Source organism: Oncorhynchus mykiss, chromosome 28, assembly GCF_013265735.2.
Source record: "Oncorhynchus mykiss isolate Arlee chromosome 28, USDA_OmykA_1.1, whole genome shotgun sequence".
NCBI lineage: Eukaryota > Metazoa > Chordata > Actinopteri > Salmoniformes > Salmonidae > Oncorhynchus > Oncorhynchus mykiss.
Genome location: NC_048592.1, coordinates 6,137,803 through 6,155,478, shown reverse-complemented (window position 1 = coordinate 6,155,478; position 17,676 = coordinate 6,137,803). Strand labels below are relative to the sequence as shown.

General features: G+C 42.7%; 1 pseudogene; it reads right to left on the bottom strand.

Moving 5' to 3' along the window:
* Positions 1–71: 71 nt before the first annotated feature.
* LOC110509204 overlaps positions 72–17,676 on the bottom strand; it is a 31,634-nt pseudogene continuing 14,029 nt past the window's right edge.

Sequence of the window (17,676 nt, the reverse complement as noted above, 5' to 3'; positions counted from 1 at the left end):
AGTTTCGTTATAATATTTTATTGTGAGGTCCCTGGCAATTCCAGCCCTACTACCTATGTTTGGCGTACACCTCGATCGAGCAAATTAAACTTTGATTTACAGAGGATTAAAAAAACACCATGGTCAAATTGTCATATTAACAAATGTCTTAACAGAGCTGGTATCGGGTAACCTTTTCTGCTCTAAGCATACCCACGGGGATAAACAGTCTTTAAAAGGCATTCAAAAATATATATAGCAGCATTTTCTGATTCAATGGAGGACATGACATTTCACAATTCAATAAAAATAAAGTTCAACAAAATGCCCAGTTTTTCTCCTCCTTTTCCCAACGTGCTTTCACATGCTGTAAACATTGCAAATATTCTGTACTGCTCGTGAACCATTGTCAACTCTCGTCACGCCAGGCACGTGTGTGTGTCCAAATAGACTGCTACTCTCTACGACTTTAAAAGATGAGAGAACTTGGGGTGTGTGTCCGTGGTTATTGGACAGAGGGACATGAGTCAGAAACACAGTTTCCGTCTGTCCAGCCTATGCCTCAGAAGGCGACCTGTGTGAGGATCTCTCCTATCTTCTTTAGCCAGTGGAGGACCTGTTTGGACTCAGCACACCACAGCTCCCGGTGACACGGCTCAGTGTTCTCACAGCGCTTATGTACTTCCTCCTGCTGCTCCTACAGGGGACAGAGATAGAGAGTAGAGGTGAGACACGCAACACAGAGCCCGCCAAACACATGCAATTAAACTCAGCACATGCAAGCTCATTCTCATTTTCACACACACCACACAAACACCACACACGCACACACATCAAAGTCACCCACCTCGGTGCCGTGTTGCATCTCAAACTGTAGAAGAGGGCCCAGGTGTCTCCCAGGTCAATCTTCACTGTCCTCAGGAACCACTCTGGCCTTAGTAAGCTTACACTCGCTCCAGAACCCCCCCACACACACATGGGCTGTTTACTCATCAAATTCTGACTAAGATGTTGAGAGAGAAGAGATAGTGGGCATGTGTTGTACTGGTAGATTGAAAACAAGGAAGGAGGGAGTTGGTAATAGTAAGGATCAGGGTTGGGGTCAACTCCATTTCCATTCCAGTCAATTCAGTTCCAATTCTATCCAATACTTCTCAATTAGGAAAATGTGGAATTGCTTCCTGAATTGACTGGAATTTAAATGGAATTGATCCCAACCCTGGTAAGGATAAAGCAAGGAGGAGTTTGTCCCACTGAAGGAATGAAAGCAGAGAGAGGGAGAGTTTGACCTACTGAAGGAATGAAAGCAGAGAGAGGGAGAGTTTGACCTACTGAAGGAATGAAAGCAGAGAGAGGGAGAGTTTGACCTACTGAAGGAATGAAAGCAGAGAGAGGGAGAGTTTGACCTACTGAAGGAATGAAAGCAGAGAGAGGGAGAGTTTGTCCTCCTGAAGGAATGAAAGCAGAGAGGGGGAGTTTGTCCTCCTGAAGGAATGAAAGCAGAGAGGGGGAGAGTTTGACCTACTGAAGGAATGAAAGCAGAGGGGGAGAGTTTGACCTACTGAAGGAATGAAAGCTGAGAGGGGGAGAGTTTGACCTACTGAGATAGTACAAAAGGGGAAGGATGTCATAAGTATAACAGTGAAAAGTAGAGGCAAGAGAAGGGGAGATTTTGGCAACGTCGAGCAGGATGTGTTCACACTTCAGAGCATCAACACTCTTCGTCTTCCTCTGTGGCCGGCCCTCAAAAAACACTGCCTCAGCCCACAATATACCTACCACACACAGAGACAGAGACAGAGAGAGACAGAGAGAGAGAGAATGAATAAAATACAATACAAACAACTTCAACCTTCTGATATCTGACTAAACTAAACAGAGCAGAGTTAGAGTAAACACAAAGGAATTCTGTTGAAGTTATTGTTCATTATATTCCCTTTATTTACATAACTTTGCCATAATTATTATTTTGGGTTGTCTGCTTACAAATACTTTTTGTATCCAAATCCGGCTTTAAACTTCTTCACAACAGTATCTCGGACCTGCCTGGTGTGTTCCTTGTTCTTCATGATGCTCTCTGCGCTTTTAACGGACCTCTGAGACTATCACAGTGCAGGTGCATTTATACGGAGACTTGATTACACACAGGTGGATTGTATTTATCATCATTAGTCATTTAGGTCAACATTGGATCATTCAGAGATCCTCACTGAACTTCTGGAGAGAGTTTGCTGCACTGAAAGTAGGGGCTGAATCATTTTGCAATTTTTCAGTTTTTGATTTGTTAAAAAAGTTTGAAATATCCAATAAATGTCGTTCCACTTCATGATTGTGTCCCACTTGTTGTTGATTCTTCACATAAAAATACAGTTTTATATCTTTATGTTTGAAGCCTGAAATGTGGCAAAAGGTCGCAAAGTTCAAGGGGGCCGAATACTTTCGCAAGGCACTGTATATTAAAAAATACATTTCACTCAAACAGTGACCAAGCTAACTTGCATTAATACTGATTGGATCTAGCAGACTAAAATGACAGAGAATTGCTCTCCATAACATGTTACCTGCTGGGGCACTCCTGTATGGCTTTAGCCATCAGTGTGTTGGCGATGTTCTTCAGCCATGTCCTGAACTCCAGTCTCACAAACTCCAACCTGACAACACACACATACTGTAGTCTGCTTGAAGGAGCATGTCCGTGGTTGCCATGGTGCCGTGAGGTCGCCTAAAGCTTAGTGATGAAAAAAAACGAAACAAATCGATGCAGTTACATTTTTTACAATATATCGTATAATGTTGACAATTTCGCAGTAATAGTTTTGCTCTGGTTGGCTGTACCTGCATAGCTTGTTCTCCATCTTCGTTATAAATAGTGAGCCAATTTGTTTTCAACGCTTATTTCCATGACAGATCCAAAATCATTTTCTAAGGACTCTCTATTGTCTCTCTGCAGCAGACATATGGTGAGCAATATGTTTCCAACATCCAATGACAATACATGTAGAATCATGAAAATCCCAATACGTCACATCAGCACCCAAGTATCGTGATAATACCGCATCATGAGGTCCCTGGCAATTACCAGCCCTAGAGCTCTGTAAATATTGTACATATTTAACCTGTTAGCTCATATGCCTTTGGACTGTGATATACAGTACCAGTCAAAAGTTTGAGCACACCTACTCAATCCAGGGTTTTTCTTTATTATTACAACTGTCTACATTGTAGAATAATAGTGAAGACATCAAAACTAGGAAATAACACATGTAGTAACCAAAAAAGTGTTAAGTCAAAATATATTTGAGATTCTTCAAAGTAGCTACTCTTTCCTTGCCTTGATAACAGCTTTGCACACTCTTGGCATTCTCTCTCCCGGAACGCATTTCAATTAAGAGGTGTGCCTTTTTAAAAGTTCATTTGTGGAATTTCTTTCTTTCTTAATGCGTTTCAGCCAATCAGTTGTGTTGTGACAAGGTAGGGGTGCTGTACAGAAGATAGCCCTATTTGGTAAAAAAAAATAGATCCATATTATGGCAAGAACAGCTCAAATAAGCAAAAAGAAGCAACAGTCCATCATTACTTTAAGACATGAATGTCAGTCAGTACGGAAAATTTCAAGAACTTTGAAAGTTTCTTCAAATGCAGTCACAAAAACCATCAAGCGCTATCATGAAACTGGCTCTCATGAGGAGCGCCTGAGGAAAGGAAGACCCAGAGTTACCTCTAATGCAGAGGATAAGTTCATTAGATAGTTAACAGCCTCAGAAATTGCAGCCCAAATAAATGCTTCACAGAGTTCAAGTAACAGACACACCTCAACATCAACTTTTCAGAGGAGATTGCGTGAATCAGGCCTTCATGGTCGAATTGCTGCAAAGAAACCACTACTAAAGGACACCAATAAGAAGAAGAGACTTGCTTGGGCCAAGAAACATGAGCAATGGACATTAGAACGGTGGAAATCTGTCCTTTGGATCCAACCGCTGTGTCTTTGTGAGAAGCAAAGTAGGTGAACAGATGATCTCTGCATGTGTGGTTCCCACAATGAAGCATGAGGGAGGAGGTGTGATGGTGTGGGTGTGCTTTGCTGATGACACTGTCAATTATTTGTTTAGAATTCAAGGCACACTTAACCAGCATGGCTAACACAGCACAGGTTTGCCCTTAGTGGGACTATCATTTGTTTTTCAACAAGACAATGACCCAACACACACCTCCAGTCTGTGTTAGGGTATTTGACAAAGAAGGAGAGTGATGGAGTGCTGCATCAGATTACCTGGCCTCCACAATCACCTGACCTCAACCCAACTGAAATGGTTTGGGTTTGGGTTCAGTTTGACCATAGAGTTAAGGAAAAGCAACTAACAAGTGCTCAGGATATGTGGGAAACCCTGCAAGACTGTCGGCTAAGCATTACAGGTGAATTTGTTTGAGGGAATGCCAAGAGTGTGCAAAGCTGTCATCAAGGTAAAGGGTGGCTAGCAGGACAGAAATGTGTTACTATTAGTTAAATATCAATTGTTAACCATTAATGTAAAATAACCAGGTAAATATGTAATTTTTCTATCACACAAGGCACACCTGTTGAAATGCATTCCAGGTGACTGTCTCATGAAGATGATTGAGAGAATGCCAAGAGTGTGCAAAGCTGTCATCAAGGCAAAGGGTGGCTACTTTAAAGAATCTCAAATATAATATATATATTTTCATCCATGGCTAATTTCGGAAAGGGCCAATGTTAGCCACCGGAGGACAAATACACAACGACATGCAACAATTCAAGTTGTTTCTGTCAATGACGTATTTCTTTGTGATAGGAGTGAAGCCAAATCCAAACTGGCTTCCCTTTACACTTTTTTTGGTTTACTCAGTTTACCGCAACATTGACTGGCTAATATTTTATACTTTTCTTTTATCAAGGGAGGCCAAATGCTCCAATGCATTCAATGCTCCAGGTGACAACAATGTCATACTCTTTATGACCAGACCACATCAGATTGATACACATACAGAGACAGAGGGGCGCTGTTTCGCTGGCTCGGATGCTTTCTCCGGTGACATATACTGTATTTAGCCTCTTGAAGGACAATTATGACAACACAGACAATGACATATTTTCATTATTACATTTATTTGAATGAGTAAGTTCATTTTATTTCATCCTTCTAGCAGACGATATAGTCCGGACAAAAGCCAGTTGATAGTTCTCAGCCAAACAGGCTAGTCATTAGTTCTATTGGGTTGTTTTTGACCTGGTTGTTCATTCTATTCATTCTACAGTATTTACAATATTGCTATGCTAAACCAATCATTGGTATGTAACTAGCTATCAGTGGTAAAATGATGACGAGAGACGAGACAAGAACTTTAGGAAATAATGATTTAATAAATCATTTATACTAGGGTAGGGGGCAGCATTCGGAATTTTGGAAGAAAAGCATGCCCAAATTAATCGGCCTGCTACTCGGGCCCAGAAGATATGATATGCATATAACTGGTAGATTTGGATAGAAAAGACTCTAAAGTTTCCAAAACTGTTAAAATAGTGTCTGTGAGTATAACAGAACTGATTTGGCAGGCGATAAGTGTTAGACCCATTTTTCATGAGCTGAAATAAAAGATCCCAGAAATTTTCCACACAAACAAATAAGCTTATTTCTCTCATTTTGAGCACACAATTGTTTACGTCCCTGTTAGCATTTATCATTTGCCAAGATAACCCATCCATCCACCTGACAGGTGTGGCATACTATATCAAGAAGCTGTTTAAACAGCATGTCCCCACCTTGTGGGACAATAAGAGGCCACTCTAAAATGTGCAGTTTTGCCACAGATGTCTCAAGTTTTGAGGGAGCGTGGAATTGAAATGCTGACTGCGGGAATGCCCAACATAGCTGTTGACAGAGAATTGAATGTTCATTTCTCTAACATAAGCCGCCTCCAACATCATTTTAGAGAATTTGGCAGTACATCCAACCAGCCTCACAACTGCACAGTAGTGTAAAGCACTTCAGTAAAAATACTTGAAAGTACTACTTAAGTGCTCCCGAGTGACACAGCAGTCTAAGGAGTATTTCTCCTGTCTTATCCGGTGTCCTGTGTGAATTTAAGTATGCGCTCTCTAATTCGCTTTCTCTCTCTCTCTCTCTCTCTCTCTCTCTCTTTTCTCGGAGGACCTGAACCCTAGGACCATGCCTCAGGACTACCTGGCCTGATGACTCCTTGTTGTTCCCAGTCCACCTGGTTGTGCTGCTGCTCCAGTTTCAACTGTTCTGCCTGCGGCTATGGAACCCTGACCTGTTTATTGGATGTACTACCTGTCCCAGACATGCTGTTTTCAACTCTCCAGAGACAGCAGGAGCAGTAGAGATACTCTGAATGATCGGCTATGAAAAGCCAACTGACATTTCTCCTGAGGTGCTGACTATGATTATTATTATTTGACCCTGCTGGTCATCTATGAACATTTAAACATCTTGGCCATGTTCTGTTATAATCTCCACCCGGCATGGCCAGAAGAGGACTGGTCACCCCTCATAGCCTGGTTCCTCTCTAGGTTTCTTCCTAGATTCTGGACTTTCTAGGTAGTTTTTCCTAACCACTGTGTTTCAGCTGCAATGCCTGCTGTTTGGAGTTGTAGACTGGGTTTCTGTACAGAACTTTGTGACATCAGCTGATGTAAGAAGGGCTTTATCAATACATTTGCTTGATTGAGGATAAGGCACAGCATTTCAGTGCTAGAGGCGTCACTACAGACCCTGGTTCGATCCCGGGCTGTATCACAACCAGCCGTGATCGGGAGTCTCATAGGGAGGCGCACAATTGGCCCAGCGTAGTCCGGGTTAGGGTTTGGCCAGAGTAGGCCTTCTTTGTAAAATAAGAATTTGTACTTAAATTAAAAATACATTAAAAAAATAGTTTAGTTTAGTTTTTGTCAACTTTTACTTTACTATATTCCTAAAGAATATAATGCACTTTTCACTGCATACATTTTCCCTGACACCCAAAAAGTATTCATTACATTTTGAATGCTTGGCAGGGTAGGGAAATTGTTAAATTCACGCCCTTATTAAGAGAACATCCCTGGTCATCCCTACTGCCTTTGATCTGGCAGACTCAGTAAACACAAATGCTTCATTTGTAAATTGTGTCTGGCTATCTGTAAAAAAAACAATAAACAAGGATTTTGAAATTATTTTCCCTTTTACGTTTGATACTTAAGTATAGTTTAGCAATTACATTTACTTTTGATACTTAAGAATATTTAAAATACTACTCAAGTAGTATTTTACTAGGTGACTTTCACTTTTACTTGAGTCATTTTCTATTAAGGTATCTTTACTTTTACTCAATTATGACAATTAGGTATTTTTCCCACCACTGTGACAACAGACCACGTGTAACCAAGCCAGGACCTCCACATCCGGCTTCTTCACCTGCGGGATCGTCTGAGCAGCTGAAATGACAGACAACTATGTGCGTTTACCTCTGTTTCTAACATTCAGGAGATAGAGGTGCTCGAAGTTGACCCATGTTGCATTGGTCTGTGAGCTTGAGTGGCTGTGCTAAAGCACTAGCCTATGTCAATCCACCATAGTACAAAACTTACTAATAAATACTCCAAACATACTCTGGACAGTTTAGCTTAAAATGTTGATAAACTATTAGGCTATTTCTTAACGTTATAAGCGCAGCAATGCGCACACGGCAGTAGGCTATAAGCGTGAATGTTTCAAAATGTAATCAATTAGGTGGAAAACACTCAAAAGTGAAGGCAAATGCGATTATGCATGCAATGCATATTTATGCTGAAATGATCTTCCCGAAACTTGAAACTGCCTACAGTATGTATGCCAGTTAGGCTCTAAAGTGGTTATAAAGCGGATTAATGTGCTTCATTTATAGGAATTATTTGGCCACTTTGGTTGTGATACAAACCTTAAGAAAACATATATACTATGGGCTAGCCTACATGAGGTGTGCAACTATGATTTGAAAAAGTCGCAAAAACAGGCATGTGCTATTCCTTCCCTTACTGCACAAGCTGAGTATCATCAAGGAAAAGGGTATCTACTTTGGTATAATCTAAAATATATTTTGATTTGTTTAACACTTTTTTGGTTACTACTTCATTCCACGTGTGTTATTTCATTGTTTTGATGTCTTCACTATTATTCTACAATGTAGAAAATAGTAACAATAAAGAAAAACCCTTGAACGAGTGTGAACTTAGTGTGAAATTAGTTTTGACGTCAATTGGACCATTACCATTATCATGCAACTGGGAAAAAGATGTGTCAACTATGCACTTAAATAGCGAATGGAGGACGCTTTTCCTGTGGTTCATTTTCATGCCAGCCAAGTAGGTTATACTCCTGTTGCAAAGCAAAGCAATGTACTTAATATTAGGACAGTTGATAAATAGTAGGCCCAGTCTACAGAAAGCTGATGGGATCCTCCTCTTTTTAATAGAGGCCATCAAAACTCTCTGCATTTGCATTGACTAAATGTTGCACAACATGAACTCATGGGCTCTCATGAAGTGTTTAATTAGATTTTCCATTACATTTGCATTGATATCAGAGTGATTTGAGGGACAATAGAGTGCTATTTTGAACAACAGTTAAACATTTAACTAATATAAGACAAAGGAAGATTCCAAATCTAGCCGATGGGCAGAGCTCAAAGAAGTAGGCCAGTGTTTTTGAACGATGGGCCCAGATTTCAGAATGCCGCATAAAAGAACGCAGTGAGCAAAGTGAAGCTGTGTCATTTGTGGTATTTCCAACACAGGTGTGGAGGGTCACCTCCTTGTGAGAATAATCAAAGTGAACTGCCTGGATAGCTACACAGGTAGTTCTCCTCAAAGTCAATATGCACAATGATCTCCACTTTCCCCAGATTCTCTTTTAATTCTCTCAGTTTGGAGTATTGGTGTCGAATGTTGTACACGTTTTTCCCCAACTACTCTTTCAATCTTTTGCAGAAGTCCTCCAGTAGAATCTGCAGTGTGCCACACACCTTTTCATTTACTGTCAAATGTACAGTGAACTTCTCCATGTTTACCTCTTTGTTTGTATTCTCCCTCTCTTCAGCTTTGTTTTTCCACTCAAACCACCAGCATCAAAGACAGATGTTTGAAGCTCTTTTGCTTGGCAAAGGGAGCACTCTGTGTACATGCACTCTTTCTCCAGTTTCTCACAGCACAAAGACACAGTAAGGTTCTCAATGTTGCTGTAGCTGATTACTTTGTGATACTGCAGTTTGTCCGCCATTAAATGGAGGTTGGCGTGGGTTTTGCAGAGGCATGTGTCCCTATCCTGGACTGTTGGCATGACAACCCAAAAAGGATGTATTTTGCAGAATTCATAGTAGGACATTTTTATCTGAGAATATTCCCTCTAACTTCTGACAAAGTTTCCGAATTTGCCATTCAAGAAACGTTTCTGCTTTTTCTTCTTGTTTCTCATTAGGATGTTCTTTTTCTATGTTGTTGCTCTACTGTTGTCATCACGTTCATAGAATCTTGTCACGCCCTGACCTTAGAGAGCTTTTTATTCTCTAATTTCAAATCAAATCAAATCACATTTTATTTGTCACATACACATGGTTAGCAGATGTTAGTGCGAGTGTAGCGAAATGCTTGTGCTTCTAGTTCCGACAATGCAGTAATAACCAACGAGTAATCTGGCCTCTCTGGCCTTCTCTCCCCTCCTCTCCCCCTGGTTGTAGGCCTCTCTGGCCTACTCTCCCCCTCCTCTCCCCCTGGTTGTAGGCCTCTTTGGCCTACTCTCCCCCTCCTCTCCCTCTGGTTGTAGGCCCCTCTGGCCTACTCTCCCCCTCCTCTCCCCCTGGTTGTAGGCCTCTCTGGCCTTCTCTCCCCCTCCTCTCCCCCTGGTTGTAGGCCTCTATGGCCTTCTCTCCCCTCCTCTCCCCCTGGTTGTAGGCCTCTCTGGCCTTCTCTCCCCTCCTCTCCCCCTGGCTGTAGGCCTCTTTCCCCTTCTCTCCCCTCCTCTCCACCTAGTTGTAGGCCTCCCTGGCTTTCTCTCCCCACCTCTCCCCCTGGCTGTAGGCCTCCCTGGCCTTCTCTCCCCTCCTCTCCCCCTGGTTGTAGGCCTCTCTGGCCTTCTCTCCCCTTCTCCCCCCTCCTCTCCCCCTGGTTGTAGGCCTCTCTGGCCTTCTCTCCCCTCCTCTCCCCCTGGTTGTAGGCCTCTCTGGCCTTCTCTCCCCTCCTCTCCCACTGTCTGTAGGCCTCCCTGGCCTTCTCTCCCCTTCTCTCTCCCTGGTTGTAGGCCTCCCTGGCCTTCTCATTGTGCTCAGACTGCTCCTCCTTAGTGTTTCAGAGCCTCGGTATATGCTTTGATGTTCCCCAACACCCACTCCAGCCTCACTTCATAAACACCAACATAGGGACAAACACACACACACTTTACATTCACTTTTCATCTTAGTCATGACATTAGAACACTCATCCTCAGAAAAAACATTTCATTATGAATAAAAGCATGCAAAGAAATAACATTAAAAAAAGTAGGCAGTGTAAAGACAACCATTTAAAAAAAAGTAATGAACCTTTCTCGCGTGGAACCCCTCGACAACAATCCGCTGAAAAGGCAGCGCAAAATGCCAAAATATATTTTAGAAATATGTAACTTTCACACATTAACAAGTCCATTACAGCAAATGAAAGATAAACATCTTAATCTACCCATCGTGTCCGATTTCAAAAATGCTTTACAGCTAAAGCACAACATATGTTAGGTCATAGCCAAGTCGAAAAAACACACAGCCATTTTTTCCAGCCTAAGATAGGAGTCACAATAAGCAGAAATATAGCTAAAATTAATCACTAACCTTTGATGATCTTCATCAGATGACACTCATAGGACATCATGTTACACAATATATGTATGTTTTGTTCGATAATGTGCTTATTTATATCCAAAATCTCAGTTTACATTGGCGCGTTACGTGCAGTAATGTTTTGATTCCAAAACATCTGGTGACTTTGTTATTCACAGAATTAAAGATAGACTTCTCCTTAATGAAACCGCTGTGTCAGATTTCAAAAAAACTTTACGGAGAAAGCATAGTACCACGCTTAAAGCCCAATCCAGCCAGAGAAATATACATTTTGGTGTCAACAGAAGTTAGAAATAACACCATAAATATTCCCTTACCTTTAATGATCTTCATCAGAAGGCACTCCCAGGAATCCCAGTTCAACAATAATTACTGATTTGTTCCATAACGTTCCATCATTTATGTCCAAATATCCACTTGTTGTTAGCGTGTTCAGCCCAGTAATCCATCTTCATGAGGCGTGAGCATTTCATCCAGACAAAAACTCGAAAAGTTCCGTTACAGTCCTATAGAAACATGTCAAACGATGTATGGAATCAATCGTTAGGATGTTTTTAACATAAAACATCAATAATATTCCAACCGGAGAATTCCTCTGTCTTCAGAAAAGGCACTGGAACACGAGGTAACTCTGTTGGGAACGCGCGTCATGAGACCAAGGCTCTCTGCCAGACCACTGACTCAGAGGTCTCATGAGCCCCTCCTTTATAGTAGAATCCTCATTCAAGTTTCAAAAGACGGTTGACATCTAGTGGAAGCCATAGGAAGTGCAACCTCATCCATATCTTAATGTGTAGGCCAAGCTTTGAAAAACTACAAACCTCAGATGTCCCACTTCCTGGTTGGATTTTTCTCAGGTTTTCGCCAGCCATATGAGTTCTGTTATACTCATAGATATCATTCAAACAGTTTTAGAAACTTCAGAGTGTTTTCTATCCAATACTACTAATAGTATGCATATATTAGCATCTGGGACAGAGTAGGAGGAAGTTCACTAAGGGCACGCTATTCATCCAAAAGTGAAAATGCTGCCCCCTATCCCAAAAAGGTTAATGGCATGTTTCAAAGTTGCAAGTGCTAACATCCTCAGGCATAGCATCAGTCCTTGACAGTTTCTGCTGACTACAGCAGCGAATCTCAGTTTTTCTTGCCAAACAAGGGCATTGATCGATTTCCTGGTAACAGACAGCACTATGGTGGTTTCCTATCTAGTTATGAATCTAGCAAGTCTGGGCATGGGTGTATGGAGAAGACTGCTACTGTATAACGCCCCATTAACTTCATATAATACTTCCTCTCTGAGGTCAGGTCCATCTCACCCTTACCAATTCCTGCTGTTCTGCCTGACTAAGAGGCAACCCCTACACACCTAACACAGCCACCAGCTTCCAGATTGAAATTGACCTTTTATAGTAAATGACTGAGAAAACTGTGTATGCGGTTATAGGCCTACAGTATATTATTTATATCTCCCAGTGGGCCCTTCTGACAAGCCAAATTATCCCCTTGGGGCCCTCAATCTCTTCTTTAACTCCCCACCGCCACTGATGTTGTGCAAACTAAGATGGATGACTAAGGGGACTCACTCTGATTAACCTTGCTGTATCAATAGTGGAGTCTTGGCTAAGGCTAACAGTTAAAGGTTATAGTTACATACAGTGTAGTAGCAGGACATTCCCCCCCAACTCAACTCAAATCCCTGTCATCTCTCACACATGTGAATATGCACACACCATATTTTATATCTTCCATCACACACCCAACCACATCCACCCACACTCACCCTGGAAGTAGGAGCACTGCTACATCCTTGGCCAATAGCCGACAGGCTTCATTTTCATTATTCTCAGACTCCAGCTTCACAGCAGCCAACCATATCTCTTCACTGTTAGGGTTAGCCTGGACACAAAGGGAGAAAGGTGTTTTGCTTGTATCAAATCTTGGTTTGCACTTTGCTGTGTACCCTATTGTTAAGAAAGAAAGATAACATTGGAATAAGCATGTTTACTCAAGCTAGCAAGCTCATTGTTCCTCTCTCACCTGGAAGGCCAGAGCCAGAATGCTGCAAGCAGCAGGCACGTTCTCAGCCAGCCACTTGGACTTGGTCCCCAACAGCCACAGGACGTCAGCTTTGGGACAGTGAGCCACCACCCTCTGCAGCCTCCAGAGACTCTCTGGGATGGGGAGGGATGGAGGAGAAGTAAGAGGGTGAGGTATGGAGAGATAGAAAGGAAGTGAAATGAGAGGGAGATGTGGGGAAAGATAGAGGGAGGAGTGACGAAAGGGGGAAGAGGGAGAGATTTAATAATAAGTAATTGAGAGAGTATGAGAGGAAAGAGAGGCTTGAAAAGTGATTGATCACAACTAACCAAATGGGATCATTAAGAGGGTGAATATAATCACTATTATACATTAAGACAAGACGGACTCCTAGAAAAGCGACCAATCAAATTAATTGGCTTCTATTGAGTCACCTGCCAATGAAAAATTGCCACAGTGAAGATATCCACTCTGAAATATTCTAGTTTACAATGCACGTAGTCATTTGATTCAACTTCTGCTTTCACACACACAGACACACACACACAGACACACACACACACACACACACACACACACACACACACACACACACACACACACACACACACACACACACACACACACACACACACACGCCCGCGCGCGCACACACACACACACACACACACACACACACACACACACACACACACCTGGTGCCATGGTTATTTTCGAAGTAAGATGACCTGAGCCACACACTCATTTTTCTGAGGAACATCTGCAGGGGGTGGGCATAGATGGCACGGGCACACTCCAGTACCCATGGGACACACACTGAAACACAACAACAGTCACATTACACACACCAACACCCCGTGGGAGACACTGAAATAAAAACGAATTACAAATAATGTATCAAACTGTGGATATACCAAATGTTCCTAATGTAATCTGAGTATTGGGCATTTGGTACATTTGGGTAGTGAGAGGTTGCAGGTATATGGTCATCATTCTTACGCTCTCTGCATCCTCCATCCAGGTGTGTTTACAGCTCTCCTCCTCGATGCCGATACCCGGATCACCGCCTGGCACGTTGCCTGCCTTGTCACACTCAACCCAAGAATACATTAGCTGATGGTAATAGTGCTCACTGTTGAGCCTAGTGAAGAAGAGAGAGAACTTGTGACCCGTGCCTAGTACAGTCTTGCAGGCCAGTGGAATGGTGGAGCCACTTGAGTGAAGAGGCCTACAAAACAACAGAACGAATCATGTGGAAACATCATGTCCCCATCCTCTTACAATCACAAGCATTAAATCATCTCTGATTTATGGGTGGGTAGACGCTGTGCTGGGGGAAATTATGACATGATCTTTTCTCTTTTGAGATGGATCAAGCCAGTGTTTGATCTTGCTCTGCAGTGCCATCTCCCTGTGCTTAATGTTTCCCCCAGTGCTCTCCAATAAACTGTAACTCCCATCCCTGTGCCAGAGAACAGTAGATGGCCACTGTACATCCACTTTACTTTAGAGCCATGAAAAGTCAGAGGGAAAAGAGGAAAGTCAGAAGTGAAAAAAGGAAAGGAATTAGAGAGATAATTGCGGTCAAAGGCCTAGTTGTGAAACAGTAAGTGCAAGTTGAGGTGAATTGCACTGAACTGCACAGAGATCAGTAAGACATCAGTCACTGACCTGCACACACACACGCAGGTCAGTGTTTAAGTGCAGTCTGCTGCTGCTTGTTATGTGCTGCAGAGATAAAATAAGATAGAGGAAACAATTGTGCCATATTACTCTGGCATGCCAGCACCTCTGAAGAGAGGGAGTGGCCGTAGTATCATTTTACATAGTGGAGTCAAGGGCAACGCAGAAAACATTTGGGTAAAAGGTGAAGAGAATTAGAGGTTTTGAAAATGCTGGGTTGCAGCAGAATGCTTTTGGATTATGGCTGCTCAAGACTGTTTGGTTTATTCAGTGGGTCACAGGAAAATACCAAGAGCTGGAAGTGGACCACACAGAACTTTGGAGCACACCTGTGTTTCCTGCTCTAGATTCTCACCACTATACACTGTTCTCTTCTCCACCATTTGAGTGTTCTCTTTGGCCTCCTCCAACTTGGCGGCAGTGATCCATATGTGACAGTCCATAGGGATGTTTATCCTGGGCCTTGTTCACGACACGTCTGTTCACGACACGTCTAGCGTTCTCATACATTCCAACCTCGCCAGCCACAGCTCCACAGCAGTCTTCCACAGATACATTCTCCAGAGCTGTTACACATGTACTGTGTACCATGTGTATCCTGTGCCAAACAGGCAGGCCAGTGGAATGCAAGTGCCACTTGAGTGAAGAGGCCTATAAAATAAAACTACAGATCTATATGGATACACTATGTCCCCAGTCTTCTTACAAAACACGACCAGGGCTCCTCTACCATTTAAAGATGGATCTCTTCAATAATCTCTGATTTATGAGTGGGTAGACCTTTAAATAGACTGTCCTGGGGGACATTATGATATGACCTTGTCTCTTTAAAGCTGGATCAAGTCAGTGTTTATTTCAGCTCTGCAGTGCCTACTCCCTGTACTTGACTTGACACACATCGCTGCAGAAACACTTTATTTCGTAATGTAATCATGGCAATTGCCATGCTAATATCAACACATTGCCTAATAGCCTGGAGAGGCACACTGTGATGGAGAAATACAGAAGGCTTTTTTCTTTCTTTGGTGAAATACAGTCAGACAGAAAGAGGGAAGCCCAGACATGTATGTAGGCTGCTAACACTTTCATATTATGCATAACATCCATCTCTGTCACAGAGGAATGCTGCTGGGAACTGCACTGTGTAATGGATCAGGGCTTACACGGCATTGACACCATGACGGGGTGTACATGGGGGGGGGGGGGGGGGGGGGGGGGCGTCAAACACTACAAGTGTCATTTGGGATAAGAAACGAATTGAACTGGAGCGATGGTTTGTGGAACTATTTATTTCCCTCTTCTCTCAGTCTTCCTTTCCTTCTATCGATAGTCCAAGCTCAACAGCAGACAAGAAGCTCTCAGTCGCACTGCAGAATTAGACGCTTTTCCACCTTTCTCCAAACGACATATTTCAAAGTTACAAAATCAAGTGCCTATTACTGGGATTGAACACAGACACCCTCGGGGCCGGAGCTCATAGCTTACGCCCATCAGCCATCCCCATCCACAACACCCGAGCAAAACCCAAGAATACAGTACTTGATGGTAATAGTGCTCACTGTTGACCCTAATGGCGAAGTCCTGTACACATCCCTCACGAGCTCCGGAACTTTACGGTTGTAAAGTCATTTATTCAGAATGGGTTGAGAGATTCTCTGGTACTTTACGGTTGTACAGTCGTTCATTCAGAATGGGTTAAGAGATTCTCTGGTACTTTACGGTTGTAAAGTCGTTCATTCAGAATGGGTTGAGAGATTCTCTGGTACTTTACGGTTGTAAAGTCGTTAATTCAGAATGGGTTAAGAGATTATCTGGTACTTTACGGGTGTAAAGTCATTAATTCAGAATGGGTTAAGAGATTCTCTGGTACTTTACGGTTGTAAAGTCATTCATTCAGAATGGGTTAAGATATTCTCTGGTACTTTACGGTTGTAAAGTTGTTCATTCAGAATGGGTTAAGAGATTCTCTGGTACTTTTGTATACTTTTTAGCCTGTAGTTCTGAAAGCAGTGCTCATGAGTCCCTGAAAATTGCATATTTTGTGCATATATGTGCATCACGTCATCGTTCTCTTGCTCTGCTGTGTGTTCATCTAGCTAGCGGTCACTCAAATGACGGGGGGCTGAAGTTCATTGGCTTAAGTTGAGCTATTTATTAAGACTCGCCTTGATAACTCACGGATGCTGCAGTGGTCTAAGAAGCAGGCTCCTGCTCCACAGACCATTGGTTCAATCTGGGCACTCATCATGAGTTGTTTTTTATTGTTGCCTCCAGTGGTTTTAATGCCAAATTTGACTTGAATCTGGAGTGATCTCTCTGGACAGGTGTGAGAAACTGGTTTGCATCATTGTAGCTTTGACAGGGCACAGACAGTCACTCACCCTTCCTGAGGACACGTTTCTTGGCCCTGACATCGGTCTCCAGCACAGCAGCTCTGATGTAGATGCGTACAGACGTGGGGAGGTGACACAACGCCTAGGCCACCACGGCCTTGGCTGTGTCTCCTAGCTCCAGCCTGGCAGACTCCAGCCACACATCCTCACTCTGGGGACAAAACACACACATTAATCTCACACACAAGTCATGTTTATTTGTCATATGCACATGATACACATGGTACACATTACAATGAAATGCTTACTTGGAGGTTCACTCTTGACAATGCTGCTGATTCACATCAATTAGTCACACCACCAATGAGGTAAAGCAGTTTAGACCGATAATCTAACGCAGGGTAGTCAGGCCAGCCCACCCCTAATGTCTGTAGATCTAACCAGACCAACGCTGACACTGACTGGTGGAGAAACTGAAGGCCTCATTTCATCTCATACACCAACCAAAATATACAGATACACACCATGGGAAGTCAGAAGTGTATTTCAAAAAGCTACTATACATTGTGTGCGTGCGCATGTTACCTTGGGACACATATTGATGCCCTTCATGATGAGGTTCCTGGTCATCTGTAGTTTACCAGTCTCCTCCTCTAGCCTGGCCAAGGTGATCCAGGTGGTGGTGGTGGGGGGTGGGGGCTTCTTAATGTCAATACACACACACAAACACACACAAAAAGACAGTCAACAATACAGACAGAGATACAGATACGCAACAAAT